Source organism: Rhipicephalus sanguineus, chromosome 10 (assembly GCF_013339695.2).
Source record: "Rhipicephalus sanguineus isolate Rsan-2018 chromosome 10, BIME_Rsan_1.4, whole genome shotgun sequence".
In the NCBI taxonomy this organism is placed as follows: Eukaryota; Metazoa; Arthropoda; class Arachnida; order Ixodida; family Ixodidae; genus Rhipicephalus; species Rhipicephalus sanguineus.
The window spans coordinates 49863224-49884107 of NC_051185.1; the positions used below are offsets into that span (position 1 = coordinate 49863224).

General features: G+C 45.9%; 1 protein-coding gene and 2 long non-coding RNA genes across 4 annotated transcripts in view; 1 reads left to right on the top strand and 2 right to left on the bottom strand.

Moving 5' to 3' along the window:
• The window catches only part of LOC125760008 (uncharacterized), a 230353-nt gene that overhangs the window by 178343 nt on the left and 31126 nt on the right, over nt 1–20884 (bottom strand). The gene's annotated exons all lie outside the window — the stretch shown is intronic.
• LOC119371838 (forkhead box protein P2) overlaps nt 1–20884 on the top strand; it is a 476643-nt gene that overhangs the window by 169795 nt on the left and 285964 nt on the right. The window lies entirely within an intron of this gene.
• On the bottom strand, nt 2215–5726 carry LOC125760007 (uncharacterized). 2 transcript variants are annotated; one of them, XR_007417668.1, is made up of 4 exons: nt 5532–5726; nt 3034–3115; nt 2828–2967; nt 2215–2444 (listed from the first exon to the last, which is right to left on the bottom strand). It is a non-coding gene; the product is annotated as an uncharacterized LOC125760007 (long non-coding RNA). The 2 variants fall into 2 exon arrangements; XR_007417669.1 differs by lacking the exon at nt 5532–5726 and adding an exon at nt 3209–3649.

Sequence of the window (20884 nt, forward strand, 5' to 3'; positions counted from 1 at the left end):
TTTACTAAAGGTGCACATTTTCACAAATTTGTGTACTTATAAAATAGAAGTTATCTAGTAACCTTTAGTACCCGTTCATAGTATCGAGCATTCTCACGTAAAAATAGAGGTTACGTTGTACAGTACACGGTATATTGTTTACACAAAACGGCTTGCAGGAGATTTTATGCGGCCACATCACGTAAAAATAGAGGTTACGTTGTACAGTACACGGTATACTGTTTACACAAAACGGCTTCCAGGAGATTTTATACGGCCACCGCTCTGCGCCTCTTCTTTCCTTCGCTCTTCTTTCTTCGACGCATTCCAGGAGGTTACGCTCATCACATGCTTGGATCAGCCAGTTGTGCCACAGCAACGGAAGCACAGCCTTCCACTCTTTCGCACTTCGTGCTGCGCATGCCTCGTGTTTTTTCCGCGCTTCCTTGTGCGGTTTTAATACACCGTCCATATACGTACGCTGAGAAACGCGAACCTTTGCGGAAGGTGTCAAATGGAAGGTGCTTCTCGGAACACACGCGATGGTGCATTGTAATCATTCAAGTGCATGACTGCTTATAGAACGTGACAATTGCGGTGACCGAGGCCAAACGCGTCGCCTTCGCTCATTAGAAAGAGGCAGCTAACAAAACATTCGCATATTCGAGGCGACTTGGAGTTAGCATGCACTACAGTAATGATGAACCGCGATTATTATTAAAATGTGGTCGACCCGTCAATATCAGTGAAGACCAGAGATTTTATAACAGTATCATGATATACGTGTCAGGCCATCCTCTCTTGGTCCAACTTCTATGCAGTTTAAGCATAGGCTGTCGTGATTATAACACTTCAATTATTTTTCTGCTGCTCGTGCACTTTCATTGACTGTGTTATTCGTGCTTATCAAACTATGTGTTATCCGATAATAAATACCAGCCGTCTATTTGTTACAGGGCTATTTGCGATTTTGTTCACCTTCAAATGTGGGATCAGCAATGGAAACGTGGATACTGACAAAATGTGAGGTTGACAAAGCAGGGAAGCTGCTGAAGGCCGTAAAGAAGTGCGCGGAGAATTAACACTGCTCCTCACGGCGTAGAGCATATTCAAAATTGATATACAAACCGTTCGCCATACGCCACGTTTAGTCAGTTTTACGTACTTCTCGCAAAACCCAAAGAACTGTCTGAAATCATCGCTTAATAAGTATAGCTGGCTGGTACGTATGTGCATATTATATACGAATGCTGAATGATATAAAGACGCAGTAAAAGCAAATGTATGCATACGCAAAAATACAATAATACCAAGAGCGCATACAAAGAGCCGCAACGCGGTTTTCTCGAGAGATAGAAATTGTAATGCTTAAACATCTACTTAATTGGATCAAGAGAGGATACTTGTCTGATACACATGGCACAACTCATGATTAGGAATATCTGTCAATCACCTGCCCTTCTTATTTATCGTTTTAGTGGCAGACCACATTTGAACAACACGATGCTTGTGGGCGAAGGTGTGACGTTATGATGCATGCAAGCTCTAAGCCAACTCCAAAGGAAATTGTTTTGTGCTATTCCTTGCGATGAGGGAAGCGTACATCTCTTGCCACGGACACCGCAACTGTTGTGCTCTAAGCAGACATGTACCAGAATTATTCCAAAGCTCCAGCGTGTGTATTCAGGACAGGGCAGGCCATATGACACCGCCGTGAAAGTTCTCATTACTCTGTGTACATATTTGTACGCTGCATAATAAAGCCGCAGAAAGAAGTACAAAAGATTAGGCGTGCACAGAAAGAAGCCCTAAAGGAAGAGCCACGCTTCTCTTGCTAGACGACACTTGGCTGGGCCGATCATGTGCGTAGCGAGTGGTCCGAAATGCGTCGCAGAAAGAAGATCGAAAGAAAAAAGAGGCACATACCCATTGTTAGGCGACACCTGAGTCGGTGGGCCACGGATAGAGCGGTCATACTGAGTGGAGCCCCCTGCAAATAATACGTGATCAGCGTCGTACTTCTCCTTAAGTACACTAATGTGTGCGGCATACCATAACTGCTGGTACTTTGCACATAAGCAGGACAGATGAAACCCAGAGGGCAGCCAAAAAGAGGGTGATTGTCAGTCCTTTACTTTTGTTGCTCGGGTTGTGCGTGCTCCCAAGAAATTTTCTGAAGAAAAAAAACATCAACCATTCGAAAAGAATTCATATTTCCTTGCTTTATACCTCCAAAGCAGAATACATCAGTTTATTGATTTATAGCTTCAGGGACTTGTCTAGCTGATAGAAGACCGCAAGTATTCAAAGCGTTTCCCCTTGTTTTCGCCTGTGGTTGGTACAAATTTACAGGAGCAGGTGGTCAGGATCTGCAGTCAAACCCTCTCTTGCTGCACGCACCATCATGTTTCATCAGTCAATATGTCAGCTGCTGATTCCGCAATCTCCACGCTGGACAGTCGATCCTAAAAGGAAAGGACCGTTATTTTACACTATTCCAACGGTTACTGCCACTTTGCACACAACTGCCGATAACATGTAATGTGAGACACATACTCCACCCCCCCCCCCCCAAAAAAAAGGGTGTTACTTGACCACTACATAAGCGTTCCTCAAATCTACTATCCTGTGCAATACGTTTATCGGAAAACAAGAATCTTATTTAAATCGCACGTTAATACCAAATGCAATTGACATCTGTTTAGCACAAAAGTCAGCAATACAATAATGTAAGTGACAGTTTAGTAGCAGAAACACGACAGCAGGCGATTAGAAACAGAAATATTACAATTTACAATTTTCAGTGACCATACTCGGCATTTCACGTAGAGCTTGAATATGCTCGTACCTAATTGTTTTCCTCAAGGGGCATCTTCCACTTGACAGTTCACAACCTCGGCTGCACCGAACGTAAGGCATATCGGCGTCTGGAAGCTTCCAAGCTGCCTGATAGTAGATCATCCCAGCATGCCTTGGGCGGGATGTATGCTGTAAACAGTTCCAACGCAACACATTTATTATGGCGGGAAAAAATCATTTGTGTTGTCTACGTACCTTTAAACATTCCGGCTTTGACAGTTAAATCACATGTATACTGATTCATTTTTTCTAACCACAATGACACGTTGCTTGCACCCTAGAACAGAACGAGAACACAAAAAAAAAAGTTATCTCAGTGCCGGAGAACAAATTTTTATCGCCAAGGAACTAAGGACATCAAAAGACATACCAACCACACTGACCATGTCTCCCTTTGAACTCCTACGTTGCACGATTGCTGGCATTCGTGCTATCTGAAAATCGTTAAGCCACAGCGTATCGCTTATCGCGTAACATATTCTCAGCTGCCCCGTTTCGATAGCGACGCATTTAGACGTAATCGAGCGACGCAGAGCAAATACTGCCGGCAACAATGCGTAAAAGCATGACAACTTATTTTTCTGACTCGACCCAACTCTTACAGCAGCGTAAGCATGAGCATGAATTATCTGAATTTTGAATGCCGTACATTGTGATCTGCATGAGTGCAACTATGGAATGAAGATGACTTCAGCATATATTTGTGGTAAGGTTTCAAGTTAGGTCAACACGCAGAAGTTTGAAGTCTGACGGAAGCCCGTCTGGTTGGGTTGATACGTGATCACGTTGAAGACCCGAGGCACTGAGCCGACTAAAGCAAAAAGCACACGCACACATGCACACACACACGCACGCGCGCACACACACACACATACACACAAGCGCACACACACGCACGCGCGAGCGCACACACACACGCACGCGCGAGCGCACACACACACGCGCGCGCACACACGCGAGCACACGCGCACGAGCACACACACACACGCGCGCGCACACACATACACACACGCACGCGCAAGCGCACACACACACGCGCACACACACACGCGAGCACACACGCACACGAGCACACACGCACGCGCGAGCACACACACACACGCGAGCAAACACACGAGCACACACACGCGCGCGCGCACACACACACACACACACACGCACGAATGCGCGAGCAAACACACACGCACACACACACACACACACGCACGCGCGAGCACACACGCGAGCAAACACGCGCACGAGCACACACGCGCGCGCGCACACACACACGCACGCGCGAGCACACACACACGCGCGCACGAGCACACACGCGCACACGCACACGCGCGCTCGCGCGAGCACACAAACACTCACGCACGCGCGAGCACATACACACACGCGAGCACACACACACGCGCGCACGAACACACACGCGAGCGAACACACGCGCGCACACGCACACACGCACGCGCGAGCGCACACACACGCGCGCACGAGCACACACACACACGCGCACGAGCACACACACACACGTACGCACGCACACACACGGAGTGGCCGGTATCAAGAGCGACTCGAGATAAAGACGTCGTGACAGTCATTTTTCTCTAGCGCTAGCACGTGCCTTCCCCCAGTCGATTGCGTGTCCCCTGAAACGTGCTCAGCCAAAGCACCGGATTTAACCATTTATTTTTTCACGTCATAAACGTGCTTTTGTGTGTGTGTATTAAATGTTTACTTCGGTCGGCGCAGTGCCTCGGGTTCGCTACATTCAGCTACACACGGAAGGATGCTGTGATTTCCTTTAAGACACTTAAAACTACACTTAAAACGCACTCTTAACGCCATTTCATTGTCTTTCGGGTACTTAAAGCTTTATTCATTTCGGTAGCGCAAAACAATTAAAGACAAGAGAGGACACGTTGACAGGACGGGCGCTAGACATCAACTGACTTTACTGCAAGGAAACACACAAAAACCCGTTGCACAGGCGCGACGCGCTACATCACTCTACGAGGGCTTTTTTTTTTTTCTTTTAATGTGTCTAATTTTCTTTGCGCTACCGAAATGAACACCAGTGATCACAACCAACTAGCCCGCATTACCGCCTTGAACCCTCACTCGTCCACCTAAAACTGCCGCAGCAGAGTTTGAAGCATGGCGAAAAGTTGAATTAGCCGACACGTTGCGTATAGACGCCACGAAATATCATGTACCAGTGACAAGGACATGACAAACAGCCCAGACTGCCATTGACAGGAGCGAGTTACTGCGCACGCAGAGCTCGTCTGGGCAAAGCTGATCTGGGGCACTTTGTTTATGCCGCCTACAGTATTTCACACCGTGATTGCAGCCTTCATCGAGCGTGTTGAAGGTATCAAGACGGCGACAGCAAGAAGGGTTAAACTTCTGTCCTTCATCTCTTCTCACATAAACGTGTATGATAACGAATGATCTTAGTCGGATGTTTGATAATATACGCCCAAACACTCATCTTGTAATGTCAAACGCAGAGCAAATACTGCCAATAACAATGCATTACATAAAAGTATGACACGATTTATTTAAAACATAAAAGTATGACACCATTACATAAAAGTATGACACGACCCATCTCGTACAGTAGCGTAAGCATGAGCATGACTTCAGGCAAACACGCGACATAAGTACATATACACAAGCAAATAACGTACTGAAGAGAGAATATTGCTTACCTGCAAATCACATTTACTGCGGTCTTCGGGCAACGTAACAACGGATGCAACCCGCTCGACAATTGCGAGTCTCAGGCAAGCGAAGAATCAGCAATGCAGCTCGTCGCAACGGCCGCGCAGCCCACTGAACGTGCCCGTTGCAATGCATCGTGGCTTATTTGCGGCGGATCGCGCACGTTAATGACTGTCCTTGCTTGCTGTATCACTAGTTACACGCCACTCACGTACACAACGCGATTAGACCAGGCACGTTAACAAAGCGCGGAGCGTAAAACCTGGTTAAATCGATGAAACGAATAGCAGCACTGCACAAACGCGACTTCAACAACCGCACCAACCGCCTCGCATTCGAATGCTCTTCCCGGCATACACCTCAAGCTGTGCAAAGCCTAGGAGAGATGACGCCGTCCCTGGTTCGATAAAGTTGAAGCGGCGCCTCGAGGACGCCACATTTGTTACTCACCGCGAGCTCATACATCTCTCTACGCGGCCTCTCTACTGGAGCGGCCGTCCCACGCTGTTTTGTGAACTCAGCGGCATCTTTTTCTCCCGTGTTAGCGAATTGATGACGGTTAACCGTGTTTGGTGCTATGTTGTCCCGTGACGTTTGCTGCACTTTACGATCCGTTAATTATAACGCGAAGAAAAACAAACAAACTAGACAACACGACAGCGAAATTAAAATAAATTGTATTGCGAGTCTCGGAAAAATATTTTTCTCGCGCCACGGGATGGTTCTTCGATCGCATCGTCAGTTTAATTTGGTCGGTTGTCGTGTGCTCACAGTACTTTATCTTATCGCCATATGCGAAGCTTCCCGGAGGCAAATTAATTACTTCTGCGGCTTAAAAGCAAAATAGATATAAGAGCTACTTAATAAGTTGTTTAGCACAAACATTTGACCAACATACGATAGTTTTTCGTTCTTGTGCTTCTGCCGATGTCTGTGCAGATTATGTCACTTCATAAATTACGGGTTTTGGAAGCGGGCTCACCTTATTGAACTCCCAGTTTTAGTTCATACCCCACCATCGCTTGCCTCAGTATGCCGCAATGTAAAATCGCTGCTCCTGTGATTTGCTTTTCTGCTGTCAAGACCCGTTCTGTGTGTACATCATCCGCTGTTCAATTGATAAAGCCAGCCTTGAACAAGACAGATCGCGATGTCACACATTGATCAATAAACTTCCACTCCATAGTGTAGGTCCCCTGAGGGATGAGTCATTGCGCTTTTATAAGTTACAATCTAAAGGTTACAATGCTCATCGCGGTGCTTTAGCTTTTAACTTGGCACGCTGCTGTCGATGTAACCTTTATGAGAGAGGGAAATGAAGAAAACACAAAGATAAAATTGCTGTAACAGCCATGTAACTTATAAATTATAAGTTACATGTCTTTTTATGCTGTCGTAAACGTTACCGTGATTAGAGTGTAGGCACGAAGTCCAGCAGGTCGCCGATGTCGTCAATGTAGGCTCCCGGTTGGCAGATTAAGGCTGGGGAATGCGGGCTGGCCGGATCGAAGTGGTTGTGGACATATTTTAGTTGTGAATCACCGATTATTGCGGAAGAAGGAACGTTGAGCGGAAATTTCCAAGTCAGCTGTTTTCGAAGGGCGCGTGCAGCAGCTATTTGTAATAAGGCTTAAATGCGGAAGAGTAACTTCGGTTGCCGCAAGGTCATCAGTATTTTAAGAGTATATGCGCCTACATAAAAAACAACTTTATTGTCGACGTTTCGATCGGAGACCGATCTATATCAGATATATATATATATATATATATATATATATATATATATATATATATATATATATATATATATATATATATATATATATATATATATATATATGCGCGGCACGTACCCGCAGAAGCTCACAAACTGCGAACTGTTACAGAGTATGGTTCGACTGCGACTGTCTTAGACCAAGTCGACTGGAATACATGATGTTAATGAACGCCTTCAAGGACTGGCTCCAAGTTATCCGGAACTCGCAGTGCTCTTCGAGCTGACGGGGTGTCATTTCGGTGAGGTGTATGCGTATCGTGCTTGTAACGCGTTTGCTACTGGTGGCGTTTGCTACTGGAATGTAACGCGTTTGCTACTGGTGGCGGTGGTTGCCACGGTAATAGTGGTGGTAGCTGTCGACAAAGAGATGCCCGGTGGTCCCCTAGAGTATGGCATCGCGGCGACGGTCCAGATTGGGCAGCAGTATTCCTAGACCTCCGTAGGCGCCGGGAACGTCATTGTCGCTTTCTGACAATATCAGCGGCTTGTTTGTGTGTGGAGGCATCCATCATCATCTGGACAATTTATTCTTTTTTCATGAATGGACAGGCTCTTGATGAAGCTTCATGCGACCCATGGCACTTGGAACATTTCATGTCAGTTGCTTGGCAGAATTCTGCATTGCTGGGCTTGCACATCAGAGGCAAGCCACCACGCTCCTGCAAACACCGCTCAAATGACCAATTTTCTGGCATTTACAGCACCGGAATGGTTTTTGTGCAGGTAGGTACGTAAACAAGCGGAGTTCGTCGCCTTACGTGCTGCTATTCTTTACATCGTGGATGCCCGGCCTAGAAAGTGGGCTACCGTTTGTGACTCTAAGGCATCCCTTCAGAGTCTGAAATCCGCGTTACGACGCGGTGTGCATGAACAGTTAGTGAACGGGAGGAGAGAAGTCCTTCACCGAGCTTTCTCAAAGGGACTCAAAGGTATTCCATTGGCTGCCGGGACATATGTGGCACTGTCGGTAACGACCTTGCCGATGATGCCACCCGGTCCGCCCACAAGGACGCTTAGACAGCTCCAATACCCTTGTGAAGGGCAGACGCTGCAAGGGACCTTCACTCGTTTGTTGGCACAATGTCGCAAGCTTGCTTGAGGGACCCCAGTGTCTGGAGATGTCGCCTACGAAAACTCGACCCATCGAGGAAGCTGCAAGTTCCATCGTACCTCTCTCGCCATGACGCAAATTTACTGCGCCGCGTGGTTAGGGTGGCTTTCACGAAAGCACACTCCTTTCGTACAAGAATGGCAGACACCTCCAGGTGTGACTCGTGCAACAGTGACGAAACTATGGAAGGTCTACTGTGTTTTTGTGATCGCTTTGTGAGCGAACGCAACGTTCTTCGAGCTGCGCTGATGAAACTAGACTGCAACAGACCGTTTTATGAAGAGGAGATCCTCGGATCATGGCCCTACGCGTCGCAGGCCCGGAAAGCGATGCGGGCTTTGATGCTGTTCTTAAAGTCAACTGGGTTAGGCGATCGCTTGTACGCGTGCAGAGGACAGGCGCACATGTACCCTGACAGTGCCTTCTTCTCACTTCTTTCTTTTTTTTAATCCCTCCCCCCATTGTAGGGTAGCAAACCGGACGCGCGTCTGGTTGACCTCCCTACCTTTCATTCCATTCCTTCCTCCTCCTCCTCCTCCTTATTGATTCCCGAGAGAAATGTGTGCGTGCGCGGATGACAAATCGTCGCCTCTGAAGACAATCTTTACGCAACGTGATGCACAAGCGTGTCACTTGGACGACGTTGCTATGGTAACTAGTTGCATTAACCAGCTTCGGAAGGTCGCCGCAAGGAATGGTGATGCAGACATTTTATATTACAACAACGACCATGTTCTCGTTCAGTGAGATGTAAGCTAGTACCTTGATACCATCGAGGTCTGTCATGCTGGTCAGGGAAAGCAGAGATGCCAGGTGTATAACTTTGATGGACGAGACATTCTTGCGGGGGCTGACTCGTACATCATCGATGTCACTTGGCAACACAGACTTGAGCTTTCTCGAGAATGGTCTGCCGATTCAGATGCCTCAGATTGTCTGATGGTGTAACTGGTACCAATAAAGCTGTGTAGTATGTTGAAGCCATGCACCTTCGGCTTCACAGTTGATGTGGTTGAAGATGGTGAAGGACCCAGGTAGTTTGGTTTTGGCTTACAGCTATTAACAGGGGGGGAATCATCGTCGGTATATCCTGACTGCTCTCCGGATACAGTTCGGTGGACTCGCTGTCGAATTCACTGAGTTCGCTGTTCCGTTTGCTCGAGGAGGCAACCGACGGCGGCGGCATGCCTGGAGGGTGGGCAGGCGAGTCTACTTCCAGTGCCGTCAAATAAAATGCCGATGGTTACGAGAAGAACATTAAAAATGGGCAAGAACTGTCGCCCGGTAATCAAAGCGCTGTACAAGAGGCACACTTCGTCGTCGTTAAGTTAAATCGCAATGTGCGCAGTATACAAATTATGTAATGGCGCGAAAGAATTGAAAACGCTGCCTCAAGCGCATGTCGATAAGCGTGAAGCAATTAACTCGCTGCTGCAGATGACCGACTCAAGAGGAAGTACAGAGTGGACAATCTTCAACGAATGTCGTCATCGCTTGCGCTTAACACATTGAAAAATAATTAAAAAAAAAAAACATGTTATTATCTGTTTGAGGCAACTGCGAATGTGTCTCCATGGGCCGTTATTTTTTCGATCTTAATCCTTATCGCGGTGCGCGATCTGAAACACGCCCTCTTGTCGAGGCCTTTTCTACTCGCTTCTCGTGGGCTTCCAGCGATTTCGTCACTTCTTATCAGATTATCCTAAGCGCTATCGGTCGAACTGCTGCACGTCGTAAAAAATACCACGCCGTGATAAACGTATTAAATTATGTCAATTACATAAATGATCAATGTTACGTGAGATGTCTTGCTTAATTAAATCTCGCACTGAACCTTGAATATATGCAAAAAAAATAACTGTTCCAGTGCATGCGAATAATCGAAAAAACTTCCGAACTGTCTATGATATTTTCGGTGGTTTCACGCCATACAAATAGAGATTTTATCCGAAATTTTGTTTTTTGCTTCTTTGAAAATTTTTTTGGCCGCCGTTTTAAGCTCTTTCTGAAACAAACTTTAGGAAGGCCCTAACGCGATGCCTCGTTGTGCTTTTATCTTGTAACTACCATCTTAACAGCGTGGTTATCGTCAGCTCTATCCTGGTCCTTTCTTCGACACCGCTTATCTCTTTGTATACGTACTGAGAGCCGATGCATTACTATTGTCTTGCGTCGCAAAAAAAAAGAAAAAAAAAAGTGCGTCAACGGCAGGCTTGAACGCCGAGCTGGGCTTGCACCGACGACGCACAGATGGCGTTAGCAGCTCCGAGTGCCCTATACATTAGGCGGCGGGGAGCGGTCGCACAAAAAGGAAGCGGAAACGGAATAAAAACACAAAAAAATGTCGTTTTATGCGGACTCGCTCGGCGGATCAGTGCTTTCAGTTTCGATCGCGGTTTCGTACTGTTTGTTATAATATTTCCTGGCGTCGTTGTTTCTCGCTCAACGAGACACGCAGCTAGTCGACTTGCAACTGACTCTGATTGTGCTCTTGTTTACCGCGGAAAAGGAAAAAAAAAAAAAAAGAAGCGGCGTTAGAAGGCGGTTGCTTCGAGTCTTTCGCGAATCGTTCGCCGGCGTGGCTTCGGGTTTAGCTCTGGGGTTTGAGCTCGCGCGGTCGTTTTTACTTTTAGCGTCTTTCGAAGCGTTGTTTGCGGCGAATGCCGATAAAAGGGAGGCAATTTCGAGCGGCCGTCTTTCGGTTGTTTCTCCGGTTAAAAAAAGAAAAGAAAAAGAAATGTAAGATGCCGTTGAATATCGTCCTTTTAAACGAAACAACTTCGGAGCGACGCTCGATTTATCCCTTTTCTTAACGTTGTAAACGACGCGCCGTCAAATTGTGGGCTACGAAGGGGAAAAACACGCGATGAAGGACTGTTTAGAAAGAAAAAAAAACGCGCGGCGCGAGTGTGTGTGTGTGTGTGTGTGTGTGGTGTGTGTGTGTGTGTGTGTGTGTGTGTGTGTGTGTGTGTGTGTGTGTGTGTGTGTGCGCGCGCGGGGATATATGTGCGCGTTTGTGTGTTTGTGTCCGTGCGTCAGTGCGTCCACGCGTGCGTATTCATACATGTAGTTTCCGTTCTATACATTTCTGTGTGAAATACAAACAATGAAAAATGCGAGAAGCGAGTGAAAATGAGTAGACGCGGTACCTTTAGTCTATTTTTACGCATGGGTTTCAGTGCCGCAATATTGGGATCTGGCCTTGCCATTTTGTATCTTTAACAACTGAACGAACAGTGACGCATACTCATGAAAACGGTTGGGTTGGTGCGTTCGACATATCGTCACCTTATTAATTCACGTCGTGAGATACAAAAAAAAAACGAGAAAGAAAACATTTGATTAACAGTAGCGGCACCCATATGTCAGAAAAATGAATTGTTGGGCGAGTTAGTGGTTCATTATAAAATAAAGCGCTAAAAACGAGGCACTAGAGAGGCGAAGGTTACAGCATGACCGTTTGCTGACAACTGATAGTTTATTACCTGGAAGGTAACTTGAAATAAGTGAATCACTCATAAATTGTGTGGTATTTACCACCTAGTCCCCGGCCTTTTCTGTTTGAGATCCGTTTTTTTTTTTTTTTTTTTTGTAAGCATTTTGTCGTTAGCAAGCGTGCCTGTTGTCGCCACCTTCGTCCGTCGTGCTTCTCGTTTTGAGCGCTTCATTGTAACATGAAGCACTCAAAACCGCACGCGTTTAGATCTCGGAGGCTTTTCTTCTGGCCATCCCGGTTGTCCCGGATCAACACGCCAAGCTCCGTCCCCTACCAAAACGGCAGAGGGCAGCACAAGAAAATGAAAAAAGAAGGCGGATTGACAAGCTTTGTCATTTCAATTTCGTTGTGGCGTATGAATATGACCAGAGCAAAGAGAGATGTGGTACTATCGTGCGGAGTCAAATGTTAGTCGCAACCGTACGTTTTTCTTTTGTTATTTTTATACGAATCTTCTTTGAAACAAAGGTATTCGGAGTCGGATACGTTTTTTTGTATTTACGTTCGTAAGTAACACCTACTACTACTACTACTACTACTACTACTATCACTACTGCTGCTACTACTACTACTACTTCTGCTGCCTGTAGTACTAGTACTACTACTGTACCACCACTACTACACTGCTACTGCTATTATTACGACTACTACTACTACTTCTGCTGCTAGTACCAGTAGTATTACTACTAGTACTACTACTATACCACCGCTACTACCACTGCTACTGCTATTACTACGACTACTAATACTACCACTATTACAACAACTACTGCTACTACTGCCACTATACAGCTACCACCACCACTACTACTACTGGTACAGTGGTTACGGTGCTGGGCTGTCGACCCGAAGGACGAGGGTTCGAACCTGGCCGCGGCGGTCTCACTTAGATGGAGGTGAAATGCTAGAGGCCCGTGTACTGTGCGATGTGAGTGCACGTTAACGAACATCAGGTGGTCGAAATTATCCATTACCTCCACTAAGGCGTGCCTCATGATCATATCGTGGTTTTCGCACGTGAAACCCTTGAAACTACTACTACTACTACTACTACTACTACTACTACTACTAATAATAATAATAATAATAATAATAATAATAATAGAGACTGAGTAAGACGCCAGATTCTCAGATTCCAAGTCGCAAAAACGAAACACGGCGCACCCGGGAGCGAGGAGGATAAAAGAAACGTGAGAACGGCATATCAAAAACAAAAGCAGGCTGGTGCTAATGAGGGGAACGATTTTTTAATGCCTGCTGGCAACCTCTGGTCGCCCCAACGGCGCTTAATTTTTTTTTCAGCGAGCCTAATTGCGATGTGGTTCGTCCCAGCAATTTCTCTTCGCGACACGGACGTCCTGTTATATGTGTGTGTATTTATTATTATTTTTTTAGACGAGCGACAACAGACATTAAAGCTTCTGCTTTGTTAATCACAATGCCAAAAGCTGCAGGCGGTGAGGGAGGGGGAGGGGGGGAGAGGAGGAGTGAAGTTTGTTGTAAGCATACATATTCTTACACCGTGGTTGTTAGAGATAAAGCAGGGGAGAGAGAAAGAGAGTGAGAGAGAGAGAGAGTTAGACGAGCATGTTTCTACAAGGGCTCTCGTGACGAGCTGGAAAAGGAACGCTTAGATGATAACTTGGCGCACAGCACCCGTAAGCATCGTCAGAAATGCCTCTTCACGAAGAAGGAAAGAAATAAAGAAAGAAAGGGACACATTTGCTTCGTGCTGCTCATTGGAGTAAAGAGCATGAGCAAAAAAAAAATATTGACGAGCGAATGTAGAGAAAAGCGTGGAGCACACACTGGGAAAGAGAATTAAGACAGTGAAGATTAACTGTCTTTTCGCTAACTTTCATTTAGATGTAAACAGCGTAAAAAAATTGTATACGGGAATGGATTTCGTAGCGAGTGTATTACTCTTGAAGAAGGGGATTTAAGGTTTCACATACACTAAGTGAAAAAAAAAAGCGGACCGCACTACGAAACTGCAAAAAGAAAAGAAAGAAAGAAAAACACGCAACGTGTTGAGTGCATCCTACAGCACAGTAGCGCCGCTTCTGTATACATGGTGAAAATTTCATTTTTTCGCTTTTCCTTCCTTTTTTCTTTCGTTCGTCTCTGGAGTAGCGAATAAGCTGAGGGCACTTGATTTTTTTTCTCTTGTTTTCTTCTTTTTTCTGCAGAAATGGTAATAACACTTCAGACCGTTTTCAAGACGCAACTTCGCCCCCCCCCCCCCCCCTACCCCAGTAACAGCGCCACCTATGGCGAAAACGTGAACGATGCCAAGATATCCAGCATTACCTTCCTTCTTTCGTTTTCTTGCATCCTTTATTATTTTTTTATCAAGCCGGGAAATTCAAAGAGAAACGTGGAATTAAAACAGCCGGCTTCGTAATCTCTCTCCTTTATCTTACTTTTGCTCGTGAGGAAAAAAAAGGGGGGATAAAAGCTATAATGACAAAAGAGAACGAAAAAAAGTGGATACAGCACAACCCTGATCCTGCCTTTACGGCTTCGATCTTCTTTTTTTTTTTAATATGATGTTGACTCTTGTTAACACCCTTGTCAGGGTTTCGGCAAACACGAGTCACTGTTTAGAAGGCTGGTTGCTTTTTGTGCTGCATACTAGTTTATCGTTTCGATTCCGTTTCCTTTCTTTTTTTTTTAAAGAGAATTTATTGTATTCTTATCCGTATGGCCGTGTGGCCCGTAAATCAACGCTCATTAAATGTCCGGGCAGCACGTGAGCGCCTGTGTGCATTGCGAGTTAGTCCGCGGAAGCGATCGTTTATCAATTGAAATCACGCGCGCTTTTCGGGCGGGGGAATGAAGAAGGAATGAATTAAATAAAGAAAACGCGCGAGTCTAAAATGAAAGAAGTAAATGTTTAATGGAGGAAACAACTGAAAACATACTGCACGGGGGCGGGAGGGGGGGATAGCGTCCTGCGATCGATTTCTCTACCATCTCCGGTCGCTTTGCTTACGCAAAGCTGCTCCCGGTTTTGAAAGAGAGAGAGAGATCAGGACTTCGCACAGAAAATTTGATTTTATATTTATGGGTGTCATCATCTTGGAGCTTTACACGTATGATTTCTCAGATTTGTATGTCGCGACGTTGAATTCAATCAAAACGCCGAATGCTTACTCTGTACAGCTGTTTTCTAAGCGTACATGAGTCTACTGCATGCCTGTAAATATAGTTGTTACGTATACAACAAGGCACGGTTAGCTCCACAGGGTGGCAGCACTTGAACGTATCCGCCGGTTCCACTTCTTACCACTGTGTTCCAACTGGTCATGGAAGGCGCAACTCTCCGAACAGGCTCTGGGAAGCCAGCTGGCAACCTTGGACCAGGCCCGGCGAGCCGCTGTGCACTATTTTACGCATGGGTTTCGGTGCCGCCATATTTCGCTGCTTTTTGTATCTTTAAACAACTAAACGAACAGTGCTACGGTGGGCGCATACGCATGAAAACGGTTGGGCTGGTGCATTCGACGTTTCACGACCTTATTAGTTGTCACAACATACAAAATTAAGAAAATGTTCGTTTAACAGCCCAAGGTGTCGGCGCCCATGTGTCGAAATATAAGATCGTCTATGGCCAGTGGAGCCCTAGTCGAAGAGTTCCATCCGCCTTAGATCTTGAGAAACTTTCGATTAAATAAACGTTTACTCTGTTTCTCACTCTCTCTCACATGCACACGCACACTGAAATCGCATATTTTCTAACTCTCTCTTTAGCTGCGTATCTTATCGGCAGAAAGTTCCGAACGTGAGTAATAATACAGATTTTTCGTTTGTCCGCAAAACCTGTTAGCGTCAACTTATTACTGGATTGCCGTATTTGTAAACGTGAGCGTGCGGATCGGTGGTGCCACCTGGCGGCGCAGAGATGAACTAGACAAGCACAGAACTGTTATTACGGTAGCCAAGTGTGTTCTATTTCGCTGCCGGTGAAAATTTTAGGCGGCGGCCTAACTGCTAATGCGTTGCCTTCTTAAAAAAAATTTTTTTAGGACAAGAACATGACATGTTAAAGGACCACAATGTTCTTGCTTCTGTCAAGTAGGGGGGAGTTACCAAGAAGAAGAAATGGACAATGGCAGGGCATGTAGCGCGTAGGAAGATAACCGCTGGTCATTAAGAGTAACAGACTAGATTCCACGATAAGGCAAGCGTGCGAGAGGGGGCAGAAAGTTAGGTGGGTAGAGGATATTAACCCTTTCCCCACCGTGAAAAAAGGAATAAAATTGTACAAAATTTTCCGGAAATGTTTTTTCGCTGAATTTGTACAGCTTTTATTTCTAGATAAAATGGTACCATTATTTAAATTCAACGGGGCTATTTTATTTAATTAATCTCGTAGAAAAGGCACTAAAATGAAAGCCTGGACACAACTGGCATAACATGGGCAAGTGTGGCCATCTAGCGTCAAGAAACACAACTATGACGAGTATAGTCGTCATTGTTTCCATATGGGACCAATTTTTGTTTATGGCGAATACAGTCGCCATCGGCCATTTTGGTACAAAATCTCATGACGACTGTACTCGCCAACGAGAGGGGAAGGGTTAAGAAGTTTGCGGGGATAACGCGGCCGCAGCAAGCACAGGACCGGGTTGATTGGAGGAACATCATCATCATCATCATCATCATCATCAGCCTGTCTACGCCCACTGCAGGGCAAAGGCCTCTCCCATGTTCCGCCAATCAACTCGGTCCTGTGCTTTCTGCTGCCACGTTATACCTGCAAACTTCTTAATCTCATCTACCCACCTAATTTTTTGTCTCCCCCTCACGCGTTTGCCATCTCTTGGAATCCAGTCAGTTACCCTTAATGACCACCGGTTATCCTGCCGACGTGCTACGTGGCCGGCCCATCAGTACAGTATACTGAGTAGGGTAAAGACACAGTATACTGTACTGATGGGCGACTTTAATGCAAAAGTAGGCAAGAAGCAGGCTGGAGATCATGCAGTTGGGGAATATGGCATCGGCTCTAGAAATGCCAGAGGGGAGTTACTAGTAGAGTTCGCAGAACGCAATAATTTACGGATCTTGAATACCTTCTACAGAAAACGGACTACTCGTAAGTGGACGTGGAGGAGTCCTAATGGCGAAACTAAAAATGAAATAGACTTCATAATGTGCGACCACCCGGGCATTATACAGGATGTGGAAGTACTTAACAAGATCCGATGCAGTGACCATAGAATGGTAAGATCTAGAATTCAACTAGACGTGAGGAAGGAACGGCAGAAACTGATACGCAAGAAGAAGCCGATTAATGAACTAGCTCTGCGAGGGAAAGTACAAGAATTCAGAGTTTCACTTCAGAATAGGTACGCGGCTTTAACCGAGGAAACCGACCTTAGCGTTGACGCAATGAATGATAATCTGACTAGTATCATTAAGGAGTGTGCAGTGGAAGTCGGGGGTACAGTCGTTAGACAGGACACTGGTAAGCTATCCCAAGAGACGAAAAACCTCATTAAGAAACGTCAAGCTATGAAAACCTCAAATGCAACAGACAAAATAGAGCTGGCGGAGCTTTCGAAGTTGATCAATAGGCGTAAAGTAGCCGACATAAGAAAGTATAATATGGAGAGAATTGAGCATGCTCTAAAGAACGGAAGAAGCCTCAAAGCTACGAAGACAAAACTGTGCATAGGCAAAAATCAGATGTATGCATTAAGGGACAAGGATGGCAAGGTCACAACCAATATGGATAGAATAGTTGAGGTAGCGGAAGAGTTCTACAAAGATCTGTACAGCAGCCGAGACAGTCAGGATGATAATGTAAGAAGCAGTAATATCCCAGAGGAATCTGACATCCCACCAGTATTAACAGGAGAAGTAAAGAAAGCCCTAAAGGGAATGCAAAGAGGCAAAGCCGCTGGTGAGGATCAGATAACATCAGACCTGCTGAAAGACGGTGGAGAGATTATGTTAGAGAAACTGGCCACCCTGTATACGAAGTGTCTCTCGACAGGGAGGATACCAGAATCTTGGAGGAATGCCAACTCATCTTGATCCATAAGAAAGGGGACGTCAAGGACCTGAAAAATTACAGGCCCATCAGCTTACTGTCCGTTGTCTACAAGCTATTCACAAAAGTAATTGCTAACAGAATTAATAGGACATTAGAGTTTAATCAACCAAGGGACCAGGCAGGATTTCGTACAGGCTTCTCAACAATAGACCATATTCATACTATCAATCAGGTGATAGAGAAATGCGCGGAATACAAACAACCCCTATACATAGCCTTCATAGATTACGAGAAGGCATTTGATTCGGTGGAGACATCAGCAGTCATGCAAGCACTGCGGAATCAGGGCATCGACGAAGCCTATATAAACATAATGGAAGACATCTACAGCGCATCCACAGCCACTATAGTCCTTCATAAAGAAAGCGACAGAATCCCAATAAAGAAGGGCGTACGACAGGGAGACACGATCTCTCCAATGCTATTCACCGCGTGTTTACAGGAGGTTTTCAGGGCCCTAGATTGGGAAGAATTAGGGATAAGAGTTAATGGAGAGTATCTCAGTAACCTGCGATTCGCTGATGACATTGCATTGATGAGTAACGCGGGAGACGAATTACAGCTCATGATTACTGAACTGGATACGGAAAGTAGAAGAGTAGGTCTGAAAATTAATATGCATAAAACTAAAGTAATGTGGAACAATCTTGGCAGAGAACAGCGCTTTGCGATAGGTGGCGAGACGCTGGAAGTTGTAAAGGAGTACGTCTACTTAGGACAGGTAGTAACCGCGGAGCCGAACCATGAGAGTGAAATAACTAGGAGAATAAGGATGGGATGGGGCTCATTCGGCAAGCACTATCAAATCATGAATGGTAGTCTACCACTATCTCTCAAGAGGAAGGTATATAACAGCTGCATCTTACCAGTACTTACCTACGGAGCAGAAACCTGGAGACTTACAAAGAGGGTTCAACTTAAATTGAGGACGACGCAGCGAGCGATGGAAAGGAAAATGATAGGTGTAACCTTAAGAGACAGGAAGAGAGCAGAGTGGGTCAGGGAACAAACGGGGGTTAAGGATATCATAGTTGAAATTAAGAAGAAGAAATGGAGGAACATGGGAGAGGCCTTTGCCCGGCAGTGGGCGCAGTCAGGCTGACGATGATGATGATACTGGAGGGGGAAGGAAGGAATCAAGGGGAATGCTGTGAGATGACTTAACTCCGCAGCTTGGTTACATGAGAGTAAGTCATATACAGACGAAAAAATCCTTGAACAGGTGGTGTAGCTAGAGCCAACGTTGAGAAACGTGGTCTTGTCTTCCGCGAGGCAGCAACGAGACCACCTGTCAAAACGCTGTCTCTGTCCACACTAGCTGCTCAAGCATTGCTAACCTCCCTGCCTTCTCCGTTGTTTCCTTCCTTCCTTCCTTCCTTCCTTCCTTCCTTCCTTCCTTCCTTCCTTCCTTCCTTCCTTCCTTCCTTCCTTCCTTCCTTCCTTCCTTCCTTCCTTCCTTCCTTCCTTTTTTTCTTTCTTTCTTTCTTTCTTTCTTTCTTTCTTTCTTTCTTTCTTTCTTTCTTTCTTTCTTTCTTTCTATCTATCTATTTATCCTTGCTTCCTTGCTTCCTTCCTTGCTTCCTTCCTTCCTTCCTTCCTTCTTCCATCTCTTCGAGTCCCACTCTTCTACTGAACTTATGCCTTGTTTTGGATCTAGTCCGATACAGCAACTCTAGAGTGCATCCGCTCGAGCGCTATCTTACGCGACCCGTGAACCCTTGCTGGAGCATTTGAGGGACAATATCAGACGTCACCAGTACGGAATCCGATTCGTCGTTCGCGCGCTCGCTCAAGCGCGAGAATAACGCCTGCTCTGTAAAGTAATGATATTTGTCACTATAATAGGTATAAGGTCTTCACGCTCGCAAACGCGTCTGACGGAGTTCGCAGACTGAGACGACGAGCGAGGAGAAATAATTAATGAAAACGTTAACGAGCTATGTCTGTACCCGTCTCCTTTTATTGCTCTATATGCCAAACTAATGACGCTATGCATACAGCGAGCATAAAGGCGTCGCACGTAGCAAAAAAGAAAGAAAGAAAAAAGTTTGAATGGCATCTCGCATGCAAGCCGCCGGTTGTCGTCAGTCGTTATGGCGTCCACATCCCGCGACAAAACAACGCGTCATTTGCCGGTGTCATTGAACTCATCTATATTCCGATATCCATCAGCGTATAAGTAGCCGTGCATTCTGAGTGGCCTTTAAACGGTGGAGTGTTGCCCTTTTCACTTCATACTCGCAGATGGTGCTTCCAACCCCCCCCCCCCCTCCCCACATCCTCTCCTCTCTACCCATGCATGCATTGGTGCGCACCAGGAATTCGTGACAGGCAAAATTACTTCCCGATACAGTGTGGGCCGATGATAAAGTAACGTGTAATGCGTGATACGTCGAAGTAAGGGTAAAGCGCGAAAGACGATGACAGAAAAACTCACAGGCATGAAGTTCGACTAATGCATTTGCCTAAGACGACTCGAAGGCGAAAGCCATATTCTTTTCCTTCCCAGTCCATGTACTGGTCCTCCCCCACCCCCATGTTCAATCTACAAAACTGATACAATACCAAAACTGCACCCCAGGATATGCAGGTACCCATATCTCAAGGAGGGCTTTGCTTTCCGCTCTTTATGTTTCACTCCACTCTACGATGTTACGCCGCGCTCCCTTACGGGAGCGGGGCGCTCCCTTACGGGGGGGAGGGGGGGGGAAGCTTCACCGCAGTGCCCTCTCTCTCTCCCCTCCCCCCTTCATTGCAGCGCTCTCTGTGATGAAGACACAAATTTTGGTGGTATGTGACGTCATGATGGTGTCCTATGATGCCGTCATCAAGTAATGATGATCTTCGCCTCATTTCGTGTTGGCGCCGACGCCGCTGACGGTCACTTTTCGC